We start from the raw sequence: 15,637 nt of genomic DNA on the forward strand, positions 1-15,637 counted from the left end.
AACCTTGAGAGTGAAAGTGAGAGATCCATGGAAGAGCCTTGCCATTATTCTCTCTCTAACTACTTTGCCTTCTTCTTCACCCAATCTCTTATCTCCATCATCTCTTTTCTTTTGTGTTCTTAGTTGTGACTGTTGAAAAATATAAGCCTCTCATCATTTCTAGAGAATTCGAGTTTCCTTCAAAGTTCTTCGAATTTTCCAACAACGTTCTTGAATCCTCTCATACACCTAGCTTCAGAAATTTAACTAAAAATGCCATGAAAGGTGATCCTCCGCAATGACAAGAATTATAAATTCACAAATGCACACGCAAACACAGACACAAAAGAGATCACCTCCATTTAGCCAAAGAACAAGAGTCTTAGAAGATAAATCGCTCATAGCCTCAACAAAATAATAGAAAAGGCTTCGGCCTTTCGATGAATCGACATTGACATATCCTCCATATTGCTTGAACATCATGGACCCTAAGGACTGGCCAGGAAACCCACCTTCAAGGAGATAATCCTCCATTTTCCCAACATCATAAGATGATGATGATGATACTTCAACACTCAAACTCGGTATCACCCGCTTGTCATCGACAAGAGTAGGGCCCTGAGTCGACCTGCTTGGTTGATCGAATAGCCATGGCTAATTCTAGTTCCATAAAAGGTCATCATCATAGTGAAGAGTATGAAGTGGTTGAGCTTTGCAGTAGAGAAGAGGACTTGATGGTTCTTCTTCTCCACCGCTGAGGAGTGCTAGGAAGGAGTTTGAATCACAAGCATAAGCATTTGCTATTTTATAAGGCAGGGCCTCAGTAGGTATGTATGGAATCTTCTATTTTCATTTTTCTGCCCCTTGTCCTAAATCAAATTCGGATGCAGAATTCTAATTTCAGACATGAGTATATACAATAATTTATACAACATCATTTATAATTTTATTTTTATTTTTTTAAATATGACTTACGAACATAAGATTCATACATAATTTCTATATAAAATGATGTGATTCATTATGAAAATGTCACTTTAAAACAAAATAACTTTAAAAATGACATTTATTTATAAAAATGACACTCAAATTTTTTTTTTTTGGGTGTTTTGTGCATAAATTTTGTATAAATAAAATTTTCTTTATAAAATAACATAAGAGTGTGAACTTGTATAATTTGAATTTTTTAGAGGCATTTATTTATAAATCACTTTTCATTTACTTTTATTCCACTTACTCTAAATTATTTTCTTATGTTTCAATAGTCTTATGTGTGACACAATTATCAAAATGCCCCTAGTAATAATAGCGTGAAGCGCCCATTAATGTTCATATTAACAGTGTGAATGTTTTATGATATGAACATTCACATTGTCGAATTTATTTAATTTGAATATTCACATCACCAAATTGCTGAGGGTTCAAAAAATATTTATAAGAGTAAAATTATTCATAAAATATTTTAAGTATGAGAATTAGGATTTGATGGATCAAATATCCAAAATAACAAAATTTATTAGAATATAAAAATATCATATGAACTAATTAAAATATAAGTATTTGAAAGAGAATTTTTGAATATATTTTCCTTATTATTATTATTAATTTTAAACTAACACTCTACTCCACAATGTGCCAATTTCAAATTAAAACGTTAATTCTTTTCGCACACTATCTAGTGGAAAAAAAGGTTTGGGAATAGAGGATACGAAAAATGCCGTAATACTATAAATTTAAAAAGGGTAAATTATAAATATATCTTTGAGATTTGCTTAAAATATGAATTACCTTTTGTGATTTGAAAAATTGTAAATACCTCATTGTCAGAATTTTTTATTTAATAGAATTAATTGAAAAAGTAAAATTTCTAACTGTTCACCTATACAATAATAAAATTATTTTAATTATTAATTGAAATAAAATTTTAACATTATTAAAAACTGTTAATTAACTTGATGATTTATTAATAAAATAACCTATTTGTTATGAAATTAGAAACCTTAGGGGGCATAATATAATTTCTAGAACTACATGGGTAATTTATAATTTAAATAAATCTCAAAAAGTGTGTTTGCAATTTACCCATTTAAAAAATGAGTTAGATTCCATTCAGTCTATTATTTGAATTGGATGGTGCTATTCAGGCCTATGGGGCTAATTATAGGTTGGTTTTGATAATTTAAATCATTTAATTTATAGAATCTTTTGTGTATATGACTAAAAAAAAAATAGATTGATCCGACAATTGTAACTCATTTAATTTATCTTATTTGTGTCCAATATATATATATATATAAATGTGTTTTTAACATAAAGCATCTATTTTTTTTGTGACAAATGTGATAAATTGAATAGACTACAATTATTCCGTTACAATAGAAGAATAGACTATAATTGTTGAATTAACCTAGTTTTTTATAAATGATATATATGAAGAACCTTACAAAATTAATGACACGAATCATCATTCATTTTGTAGAAAATTATTCAGAAAAAGCAATGAGTCCACATTCATTGTAGATGTGTCTTACATTCCACTAAACTTTATTTCACTAAACTTTAAATCTGTATCACACGTACACTTTCGAGATAAAATTCAAAATAAATTTTCATGATCCACATCATTTTTGTGAAAAATAAGGATAGAGTCAATGATCAATTCAGTCAATGGTGGAAAAATTTCCTAATTTTTCCAATTGACTATAATCCTGAGAGTAGTATCGTCACTTGTGTCATGACAGCTTACCAATTCTTTCTTGGGTGATTCTACTTACACCACTCTTTTACCTCCTTATACCCTCTATCTCATTACACCAGTTACAAAAAAATTAAATTCTCATTACACCTAATATATTACAAAAACAAATCCAATGACAAAGGAAGTGGGAAGACATAATCATTGATTACAAATTAAGACTTCTGGGAGTTTATACTGGATGTATAAGGAATTACCACTTGCACTTGTAAGTGACTGGGTAGTTTTATGAAAGTATTTAGTAGGAATTAATCCTTCCTGAATACAATTCATATCTGCACCACTATCTACAAGGGCAATGGCTACCTCCTTATACCTCCATCTCATTACACCACTTACAAAAAAATTAAATTCTCATTACACCTAATATATTACAAAAAACAAACCCAATGATAAAAAACTCTTCAAAACCCATCTCTTTACACCCATACTTTATGCTAGGCCTGTTCGGTAATACAATACTAAACAATTTGAATTATTCTAGTTCCATGTTATTGGATAAAATTTTATTTCCCAGTATTATGCTACCATTCAATTGGATAATTTCAGTTCGCTTCCCAACAAAACCAGTAGAGTCCATATTGAAGTGCCTGTTTGGTCACACAATGCGAAACAATTTACAAAAATTTAGTGCTATAATGTTGGAATAAATTGTTTGTTCCAGCCTTTTGTTGCTATACATTTACAGAGCCACTTCCTTCTAAATAATGTAAGTAATAATTTGTACTGGGCCTGTTCGATAATAAAATGCTAGTGAATTTTAATTACTCCAATGTTATGTTGCTGAAAAAAATAGATTTGTCTAGCGTTCTGTTGCTATATATTTACAGAGCCACTTTGTTCCATATAATAATTTGGGCTTGTTCGGTAATTTGATACCAGACTTATATTTTTTGTTCAGTATTGTGATGCCAGACTTTTTTATTTTGTTCGATTTCGAAACACCGAACAAAAGTCGTAGACTAACCCAGAAAATCAAAACAAAAACCTACCAAACTAATAAAAAAACTCACAATTTCATTTTTTTGATGGTTTTTCACTACCGTTTCTTCATCCATTGCCTTTTTTGATGATCAAAACACTATGATTATCACTTTTTCAAAAAAGATGTGTAAGAGAAAAGAAAAGTTGAGAAAGAAAAAATAGGGATTGAAGATCAAGGGGTGTAAGGAGATAATCAAATATATTTAATTTTAGTGTTTTGTCATTTTAAGTAATTTCACACATGGATAAATTTGGAAGAAAAAAACAATCTCATATGGAGGGTGCAAGAAAGTAAAAAAGTGGTGCAAGTAGAATCACCCTTCTTTCTTTCATCAATTGGAATTGCTTAGGATGAAAAACTTGTACCCAACAAAAAAAAAAAAAAAAAAAAAAAACACATTTTGGGGAGGAAAAATAGAAATTATTGAGAAAAACTGTGAATTAATCATAATGACCCAAGTAATTGTCTAAGTGGACATGGTGAGAATATTTAGGTGTTTAAGTAAAATTTCAAGTTTGAGTCTATAAGATGCTTATATACATTATAATATAATTATTGACTTATTAATTATTTTCTTATAGTATAAAATAATAATAATCATAAAGATTGATTGATAAGTCAAGGTCAATGAACCCATTTTAAGAGGATTATAGTGTTTCATATTTCGTTTGGTCCCACTTAAAATAATTGTAATCGCATGTGGCCCTAGTTCGATTTTTCTTTTTTTAAATTACAAATATAAAAAAAAATCTAGTTTTTCAATAAAAATCATTAGTCTATTTCAATTAAATAAAATTGATGAAAAAAAATGATATTTTAATCATTAAATTTAATTTAAATGTACATAAAATATCTATAATAAATTATATAAATTTCAAAAGTTAATTATTGAAAAATTGAAAGGAAAATATTTTTATCTTTCGATTATCAAATCAAACAAGGGCTAAGGGCCATTATAATACGCCCCGTATTGAAATCATGTTTGGGGGTGATTCTATTTGCACTTAAATAATAACTCAGTATGTTCAATTAAAATTTTGAAATTTTAATTTTAATTATACCTTAATGTACTGATAAGAACAATAAACATTAAGCCCTAAAGTACAATATATATATTTTTTTTCATGATACACCCTAATCAGTCGTTCATATTCTTCATATTATTTTTCAAGTTCCTATTATTTTCTCTTCATTTTCTTTCTCACAATTATCATCAATATCATATTTTTTATTGTGTTGTTATTTGCAAATAAAAAAAAGTTTGAACAAAATCAAACAATGAATAAAAAAAATAATAATAATAATAATTTTTTTTTTGAAACAATCTATCATCTAATTATGTGTGTATTCAGATTGTTGGGGCTAAAAAGGATTAGCTGGAGAAGACAGTTGAGAAGCACATAAAAAAAACCAAAATTTGCTACTTGATTGATTAGTAAACGATTAACTCATTCTTTATGTTGCTTTTGCTTTGCTTATCAATATGCAGAATGAAGACCAATTGTGACGATTGATCGTGTTGAATGTGTATTGTTTGGTAATGGAAACTCAAAACATTTCATGTACCTTTTTATTTTTTATTTTTATACTCATCTACCTTTTTATTGATGCTGAGAGATTTCAACACTTCAGGAGTGTTGAAGAGATTGCGCAGGCATGAAAGATCTGTTTAAGAAATCTATTTAAGAGTTTTAATTTTTCTTTAAAATGGTGTAATTTAGAGTTTTTGATTTGTTTATTATTTGGATATACCATAAATTATAGTTTTATCTTAAAAGGTAATTTGTGAAAAATACACAGGATATACTGAGAGTAAATTATAACTCTAAATAATTTAATAGAGAGTACTGAGAAAATAGAATCCCCATGTTTGGCTTTTGTTTTGATAGTTAGTTTTTAAATTTTTTTTAAAAAAATAAATAAATTACACCAAATGGAAATGTTTTAGTGAGCCATCTCTACCTGAGATTAAAAAATAATATAAAACATCATAATATATAACTAGTATATAGTATCACCATCTAATAACAAATTGTTAAGCAAACATAATTAACCTCATTATGCACGTAAAAATTACTAAGTAGATTATTAGTTACATTTGACTATCAAAGTTTATAATTTTATATACGTGTCAAAAATGATGTGATATCAATGTTTAAATTAAGTATATTTTTATCAAAAAGACCCTATATCCCTTTTTGAAATGCATTTTGTTTTACAAGGGTGCTATACACACCAATTACTATACTAATTAGTATATCAACACATGCTATAACAATGTAATTTCAAAATTATGAACTCTACTCATTATACAAATTATAAAGATTCAAAACCAATAAAATTATATCAAATCATTCATCAGTATATTAATTAATATATCAATTAGTGAGTATAACTTTATTTTTGTTTTATTATGTCACTAATTAGGTTGTCACGTTAATCAAGTCACTATATTTTTTATTTATTTATTTATTTGTTTATTTATTTTTTTTGGTCCTGCTTCTTGCTTTTTTCACACTATCTTGATGATTCTTGGTTTACACTACTTGTGCTGATCTATTTAGGATTCCTTTGGGATGTGAGGTGGACTTTTGACTATTTTAACTTAGGTTAAAAAATTTTGTTTGAGATAGGCTTTTTGATTTTTTTGACTTTTATGAGAGAAAAAATGAAATGATTATGATTTAGATGTGACATTTTGTCTTAATGAACTAAAAAGCTTATTTTGTCCTTTTGTAATTATTTTAACTAAAAAACTCCATTTTAACTTATGCCAAACAAAAACTTTGTTTATTAGAATGAAATAGAATAGTCATTTCATTCTTTTTACAATAATAAATAATAATTTTATTTATAATATATATATATATATATTTATTTTAATGGTTACTTTTATTTTTTTTTGATACAAAAGAAGGATTACACTAGAAGAAAGAAAACAAAAGCACTGCAACAATAGAACGAAAGAGGGCTAAACAAGCTTAAGGCCTTTCACAAGATAGATGTCTGCAACAAGCAGATTAGCAATTTCAGAAGGTGGGTTCTCTAAAACTTCCAGATTTCCTCCATGATTCACTCCCATATTCGCAAGTCTATCAGCACATTTGTTCCCTTCACGGAGTATGTGGCTAACAGCATGTAGGAGAGGGTTCAAGAAAGGAGTTGGAAAATTCGAAGATCTTCAAAGATCCTTGAAGAACAACTTCGAATTCTCTAGAATATGATGAGAGGCTTAGATTCTTCAATAATCTCAACTTAGGAACACAACAACAAAGGAGATGATGGAGATAAGAGATTGGGTGAAGAAGAAGGCAAAATGGCTAGAGAATAGAATAATGGCAAGGCTCTCCCATTGATCTCCCACTTTCACTCTCAAGGTTGATAATGGAGAAGGGAAATTAGTTCTTTCCCAAGAGTTAAAAATCTCCAAAATCCATGCCTTGTAAAGCTATGGGTGAGTGCTATTTATAGGCACCTCATGATGTAGGATGGAGCCCATGTGCAAGGCACATGGGGGATATTCTCTCTAACCACCTTGTCCGAGGGGGTGACCTCTCCGAGGAGGTGACTTCTCCGAGGAGGTGACCTTTCCGAGGAGGTGACCTCTCCGAGGAGGTGACTTCTCCGAGGATGAGAAAACCCCGAAGAGGAGATCAATCCCTCGGCGAACCCTTCTTCTTAGCCACACCTAACCAATGATCCCCAATCATCCCAAAGGGTCAGGGGTAGTCCCAGAGGACGTCCTGCCACAAAATATTGCCGAGTCTCATGGACCCCCCGGGGTCGTGCCACCTCGACCCGGGTATAGGCTAGTTTAACCGAAGAGTGAATTTATCTCCACTCACCGTCCTCGGGATCGGGTCCTTTGTTCGAACTCCATTACGCCCATGGTTCTGGTGCGTAGATCCCGGAAAGCTCCGAGCCCGCAAGTGTTCTGGGACTCATTAACGGAGCGACTTCTAGATTGCGTTTGAATCCGTTCGAAGCCAGGTGTTTCGGATCTCTAGATTCGTGGATCCGAATCCTTTCGAGTCCGAGTGCCTCGGATCTCTAGGCTTGCCTAATACCCTTTCGAGTCCGGGCCTGAGTAAGTCTCTAGGTTCGTGGATCCGAACCCTTTCGAGGCTTAGAGCGATTCAATCCGTTTGATGGCGATAAATCTGGGCCCACCGATTCTTGGACTTGCGATAAATTCGGACCCACTAATCTTGGGCTATTGGGCCTAAATAATTTAGTGGGCTTAAATTAGCTCCTCTTACATTTGCCCCTTGCGTGTATGAGAAATTGTAATTTTCTCGGACATGCATAATTTCACCTTATCAGCCATGCTTCACATTATGTCTTCGAGAATATTTGGCCTTGATAAAATCTATGGATAAAAACTGAGGACTCACTGTAAATTACGGATAAAATTGACAACTAATAAAAAAATAATTAAATAACTTTTTTTTTTTTTTTTTTTATTTACAAGACAAGGCCACATTTTTTTTTCTTTTTTTTTTTTTTTTTGAGTACAGCAGGATCACTTTTTCTCCAAGCCAAAGATAATAAAAAAAACAAAGCACTCACTTTTTTTTTATTATTATTAAAAGGTAAGGCTCAAACATTTTTTTTTTCTTTTTTTTTTTTTTCTTTTTTTTTTTTTGAGTACAGCCGGATCACTTTTTCTCCAAGCCAAAGATAATAAAAAAAACAAAGCACTCACTTTTTTTTTTTATTACTATTAAAAGGTAAGGCTCAAACATTTTTTTTTTTTATTATTTTTTTTTTGGATGAGGACAAAAGCCCTAATTTTCTTCTCTTTTGGCAAGATGTATTTTGTCAGGCACATACTCTCTCTCTCTCTCAACCGAGAGACCAAGCTGCTTCTTCTTCATGAAAGTTCTGGTTCTACAATAACAGGGGCCGACCCCAGCTGCTTCCATTTACGACATTTTCTTCTTTTTTTTTTTTTGTGCTTCATCTTCCTTACCTCACTAATTTTTTTTTTTTAATTTATTTGCAGGAGATCAAACCCCAAGGACCCATTTAGGCACACTTTCTCTCCAAACTGAGATCAACCCAAGCTTCATCTTCTTCAAAGAAGCTCCGTATTTGTTTTTCTAATACCAGAGGCTGCTGCGTTTAGTACACTGTCCTCCATAGCTACTCCAGGTGCCGCCATCGTCGCGGAAGATGAGCCACGGTTGCTGCTTGCTACAGACGTTGTGACCCATGCTGTAAACACTACTACAGACGACACTGTGGCGGATGATGCTGCTACAAATACTGTCACGCCGTGAGCCAACCGTGACCAACCGGAAACCATCCTCTCTGCTGCAACTTTGGTTGCCCACTGCTTTGCCTTCGTCTTCGTCTATTCAACGCGAACCACACGTCGCCCACTCAACGCGATGTGTGGTTTTGCCTAACACCATCCAGCTCGTTAGTCTTCACAGCTCAGAGCTATTTTTTCGGAGTTCGAATCATATAGATCTCGGTTTTTTTTTATGCTATCTCCTTTCTCGCCCACTGTCCGTGCTGTCAGACTTGACCCACACTGCTTTTGGTCTTCATTCTCTTTCTACTGCTTCGAATTTGTGAGCAAGTGTTCACCGAAACACCATTCTTGAATTTTTTTGATTTTTCTGATACATAAAAATATATATATGTATATATTGTTGCTCATGAACCAGGGTTTGCACAGATTAAATTTGGGATTTGTGCTCTTGACTTCTGAATAGCTAGTGCTTGGTCATTGAGGGAAATAAAGCCCTTGTTGAACCTTGATTTGCATGAGAAATATAGTCTTGAAATTCATGTTTTGAAACTTGACATTGTGTTGATAAGTTTGACATAGATAGAGCATTAATATGACAAATGAAATCCAAGGAAATAAGTCCCTCATATTGTATATAAATCTTGTTGTCAATAATTGATTGCTGTAGCTCCGAGAATAGTAAAACTCGATATTGAACTTTATATATTTGATGAACGAATTCCCGATATCCAAATTCGGTGAATGTTTCACTTGGAAGAATAAACTAATGTAACAGAGAATAAGACCATATATTGATGTGTACTGATTTTGTGGACACTCAGAGAAAATAAAATGTTGATGCCGAAATTTTGTTGGAACATTGTTGCTTTATGTCGGCTTGAGAGGAACCGGCTCGAAGAGACAAAATCTTGATTGTTGCATTTTTCCCGAACTCGCTCAAAGGAGTAGAATTGTTGTAGCTTAAATAGATCATTATTATTTGTTGATGTTGTCCCATTCTGATAATGCCTGAATCATGATCTGAAATTGATATTGTTTGTCTCATTTGTTGGCTTTGCTATTTCAGGCAAATGAATTCTTGATTGAAATCCACGACCTCGGGGCCCTTGGAACCCGCACTAATGAGAGCAAGGGCTGTTCCTCGGAGGTCCGAACAAAAGCAAGACTGTCCCTCGGGAGTCCGAAGGTAGCACACACCCTACTTTGGCAAGAAAGATTCCTCTGGAAGATAACCGAGTCTACCAAGCTTGCACCAACAGTAGTAAAGACTGTCTCTCAGAAGTCCGAGCAGAAACAAGGCTGTCCCTCGGAAGTCCGAGCAGAAACAAGGCTGTCCCTCGGGAGTCCGAGTGGATGCGCACTTCTACTTCGGCAGCTAATGGAAGCAAAGGCTATCCCTCGGGAGTTCGAGCAGGAGACAAGGCTCTCCCTCAGAAGTCTAAGCAGAAACAAGGCTATCCCTCGGAAGTCCGAGTGGATGCGCACTTCTATTTCGGTAGCTAATGGAAGCAAAGGCTATCCCTCGGAAGTCCGAGTGGATGCGCACTTCTATTTCGGTAGCTAATGGAAGCAAAGGCTATCCCTCGGAAGTCCGAGTGGATGCGCACTTCTATTTCGGTAGCTAATGGAAGCAAAGGCTATCGCTCGGGAGTTCGAGTAAGAGTCCACTCTACTTTGAAAAGAAAGATCCTCAGAGCTCGTATTGATGAAATCAAGAGCTGTCCTTCAGACCCGCACTAATGAGAGCAAGAGTTGTCCCTCGGAAGGCTCTCCTTCAGAAGTCCGAGCAGAGACAAGTCTATCTCTCGGAAGTCCGAGTGGAAGTATACTTCTATTATGTCAAGAAAACTCCCTTCAGGTTGGTAACTGAGTCTACTATTTCTCTTTCTTCTTTGAGGGGCAACAAAAATTGAAAACTGTTTCAAGCAACATAACACCATGAAGATATACAATGTAGAGAAAATAACTTCTAATGGAGATACATAATATGGAGGAAATAAATTTCTTCATGACATAAGAAAGATAGAACTTCTTGGACACTGTAGTAAATGCAAACTGTAAATGTCATAGATAGACTTCTTCTACGGAATGTTGAAATTTGCCCCTAGAGTTGCAAGATCATTTGGAAAGCTTTCACCAGCTGCTCGGGTTGTGGCCATCATGCACCATCATAAATAGTACACCATCTTGCCTCCTTCTCGAACTTTCATCACCTTCCGAGGAATAGGCGGACTTTCTGGTCTAGACATTGCCCGCTTACTTGACTCTGCCATCAGCTCCTTGTCATCTTTGATATCCTCCCAACGAGGAATTTTGACCCCTCAAGGCTTAGAGGTGGTGGGAACTTCTTCGACAGCCAGTTCGGTGAAGTAGATGGCATCAGAATAATGAGCTTCATGGATCTCGAAAGGCCTTTCTGTAGCCTGAATTGTCACCGTCTTCTTTCCCCATTTTGCCTTAACACACTGATGATAACTCGATGGTACAGCCCCATATCTATGCATCCAGGTCCTCCCTAGAATGATGTGATAATTTGTCTCAGAATCGATAATATGGAACTTGGTGGCCGAGCGAATCTCTCCAACGGCTAAATCAACTGTTACGCATCCGATAGTAACTCTCCTTTCTCCACCGAAGCCAGTGATGACTATCGGCTGCTTCACAATGCGTTCTTCAGAGATTCCGGCCTTTTCTAGAGTAGCGCGAGTCATAATGTTGATAGAGGCTCCACTATCTAGAAAGGCCCTTTTGAACTCAACCCCGTTAATAAAAGCAGTCACATAAAGCGGGCGATTGTGAGAAAAAAGATACTTCCGATCAACCTCGGAGAAAGTAATGGCACTAGACTGCTCTTTTGCCTTCCTCGGGATAGATCCCTCAGTCGACATGCATCCCTCATGGTGTGCCTCGGCTATATTAATGATAGACTTGGTGATTTCTGTTCTTGCCTCCTTGGAAAGTCCAAGCTGGTCAAAGAACTGCTTGAACTTTACACAGTCTTGCAAGGTTTTGGCATAGTGATCCGGATCTTTTTCCACTCTTGGAGGCTCGTAGTTAACCATCTCCTCGGTCTCTTCAAAATAAGATGCCACATAAACATGGTGTCCTCCTCTTCCGTAGTACTCTTCTCCTCCTTCTGGATCAAAGGGATCTTCGCCATGAGTCATAAATGTTCTGCCCTCTGGATCGAGAGCACTTCTATAGTAAACTTGCTCACCCTCTGGCTCGAGGATGTCGTCCAAATAACAATCATCGTCATCGAGGTTGGCGATAGCCTCAATCATCGGGCCTTCATAAGCTATCATAGCAACATTCTTGCCCTTGTCTCGGTGTTGAGGATATGGTTGTTCTCGGATGTCTTGAGTCCCTTGCTTTTTGAACCTCAATTCGTCTGCCTCGACTTTATCTCTGAAGATTTTTCTGAGAGTCCAACACTTCTCTGTCGGATGTTTCAATGTACGATGGTAGACACAGAATTCAGGGCTCTCACGGTCTTTCTTTGATGGCATTTCTTCAACATAAGGCAATTTTAGCTCTCCGTCAGCCACCCATTCCTTAACTAGAGCTTTCACTTCCTCGATTCCACATGGATAAGAAACATTCCCCTTTTCACCATTATATTGCTTTCTCTTCTGGCCTCTATGACCTCCTCCTTGTGAATTTCGGGTATCTGGGGCAGAGGCAGCAGCAACAATAGGTCCACGAGACGATTTGAAACTAGTCTTGTAACTGGCCTTAAATCCGGACTCCTGATCATGAGGAATGCTAATGTTCCGAGCTGCTTCTATTAATGCCGAGAAGGTGGGTAGCTTGTGATTAACTAGAAACATTTTGTATCTGCTCAATGCCCCTTCTAGACAGATTTGAACCAGATAACTCTCCTCGACTGCTTCATGACAATCTACGGCCTTGTCCTGAAACCTTTTGACGTAGTCAAGGATGTCTTCACTTTCTTGTTGCTTCTCTTTACACAATGTAAGTGTGGTCACCTTCTCCGCCACTTGAAAGAACTTGGAGTGGAATTTGTTAACCATTTCCTCCCAACTTCGGACAGAGTTTGGGGCCAAATTAACATACCAACTATATGCTCGGTCGGTGAGGGACTTAGAGAATTCTCTCAGTCGGAGGACGTGGTTTGAACCATGAATACCTAGAGTCTCGATGAATCGCACAACATGTTCTCGGGCATTTCCTTGTTTGCCGTCGAACTTGATGAACTTCGGCACTGTATACCCCTCAGGGTATGGATAACTCAGCATCTCAATGGGGTAAGGCGGCTTGACGTCTGGATCAGGCAAAGAGGGTAAGGTCCTCTTGCCCCGTTCGAGATCGAACATGGCCTGCACATCGGCGAGAGTGAGAAACTGTTGAGGGAGAGAGTTTGATGGTGGTATTCCCGGGACTTGGCTTATGTACCCGAAGACTGAGCTAGGGGCGTCTTGGCCATTCTGGTGCTGCGAATTCATCATTGGTGAGGACATTTGACGATACTGGCCATCAGCACCTATAGACAAGCCAGTTGGTGATGGGATATTGAATTGAGGCCCATAGAGTCCACCGCACGGCGCCGCTATACCGGGTTGTGCTTGCAGATTTGTTGTTGGCACCAAAGGAGGCCCGCTTGGTGCTTGGGTAACATTCACTGGTGGCGTAACAAGATTAGGTACGGGCATAGCTCCCTTTTGCGCCATCATGCTCCTTATGTTTTCCTGGACACCAACAGTCGTTGGAGTGCCGTTCATTACACCAGAAACTCCCCTAGTCACCATTGGATCTTGGCTCGGCACGCCATGGAGCCCGGGCATGGGCAAACTGCTGCCGCCTACTGTGGTTTGAGCATGTGTTACTGTGGCCGTGTTGCCATGAGCCATAGGCTGATTGGGGCCTACTTCTCCTTGGATTTGATTTTGCGCTCCGGCGGGAATAACTCCACCACCAGTTTGATTTCCGTTTGGCGCCGGTGCAAAGTTAGAACTCATCACCAACATGGTGTGAGTGAGATTCTGAAGAGTGGTAAGAATCTCTTGCTGAGTATTTTGAAGTCCTTGAATGGCTTCAAGTAAAAGTGGTTGATCTGGAGCCATGGTCCTGTCGTCACCACCATTAGAGGATCCTTGTTGGTGAACTTCATCTTCTCCCACCATCCTTGTTGGAGTTGTGTGGATTCCAGATCTCGTTGAAACCATTAACCAATCCGCCTCCCCAGCGGAGTCGCCAAAATGTAGGAGAGGGTTCAAGAAAGGAGTTGGAAAATTCGAAGATCTTCAAAGATCCTTGAAGAACAACTTCGAATTCTCTAGAATATGATGAGAGGCTTAGATTCTTCAATAATCTCAACTTAGGAACACAACAACAAAGGAGATGATGGAGATAAGAGATTGGGTGAAGAAGAAGGCAAAATGGCTAGAGAATAGAATAATGGCAAGGCTCTCCCATTGATCTCCCACTTTCACTCTCAAGGTTGATAATGGAGAAGGGAAATTAGTTCTTTCCCAAGAGTTAAAAATCTCCAAAATCCATGCCTTGTAAAGCTATGGGTGGGTGCTATTTATAGGCACCTCATGATGTAGGATGGAGCCCATGTGCAAGGCACATGGGGGATATTCTCTCTAACCACCTTGTCCGAGGGGGTGACCTCTCCGAGGAGGTGACTTCTCCGAGGATGAGAAAACCCCGAAGAGGAGATCAATCCCTCGGCGAACCCTTCTTCTTAGCCACACCTAACCAATGATCCCCAATCATCCCAAAGGGTCAGGGGTAGTCCCAGAGGACGTCCTGCCACAAAATATTGCCGAGTCTCATGGACCCCCCGGGGTCGTGCCACCTCGACCCGGGTATAGGCTAGTTTAACCGAAGAGTGAATTTATCTCCACTCACCGTCCTCGGGATCGGGTCCTTTGTTCGAACTCCATTACGCCCATGGTTCTGGTGCGTAGATCCCGGAAAGCTCCGAGCCCGCAAGTGTTCTGGGACTCATTAACGGAGCGACTTCTAGATTGCGTTTGAATCCGTTCGAAGCCAGGTGTTTCGGATCTCTAGATTCGTGGATCCGAATCCTTTCGAGTCCGAGTGCCTCGGATCTCTAGGCTTGCCTAATACCCTTTCGAGTCCGGGCCTGAGTAAGTCTCTAGGTTCGTGGATCCGAACCCTTTCGAGGCTTAGAGCGATTCAATCCGTTTGATGGCGATAAATCTGGGCCCACCGATTCTTGGACTTGCGATAAATTCGGACCCACTAATCTTGGGCTATTGGGCCTAAATAATTTAGTGGGCTTAAATTAGCTCCTCTTACACAGCACAATTGCATCTTTGCATGAGGAATTTGATATCCTCTAGGAGAGCTCTGTAAGGGTAATTGCTGGTGGTGGTGTTGTTGATGTGAAGCACCACGTTTTCTACATCAGTTTCAATCAAAACATCACGCATGCTTTTCTCCAAAATAATGGTGAGGCCTTTGTAGATTTCCCAAAGCTCTGCTTCCTCGTTTGTTACTGACTTCAATTTCCCATGATAACCAAAAATCCAAGCTCCTCTATCATCTCGGAATAAGCCACTATACTCAGCAAGACCAGGGTTTCCTTTGGAGCATCCATCCATGTTAAAGCTTGAGTTGTCCTGCACAAGGAGGACACCAATCAGATTTAAGATGTAATGAGTCA

At 37.3% G+C, this 15,637-nt stretch overlaps 1 pseudogene; it reads right to left on the reverse strand.

The window, feature by feature from the left end:
- The window catches only part of LOC114301324 (putative serine carboxypeptidase-like 53), a 32,260-nt pseudogene extending 23,233 nt beyond the window's left edge, over window positions 1-9,027 (reverse strand).
- Between the last annotated feature and the right edge of the window lie 6,610 nt (window positions 9,028-15,637).

Source organism: Camellia sinensis, chromosome 2, assembly GCF_055761805.1.
Source record: "Camellia sinensis isolate YWXY chromosome 2, ASM5576180v1, whole genome shotgun sequence".
Taxonomy (NCBI): domain Eukaryota; kingdom Viridiplantae; phylum Streptophyta; class Magnoliopsida; order Ericales; family Theaceae; genus Camellia; species Camellia sinensis.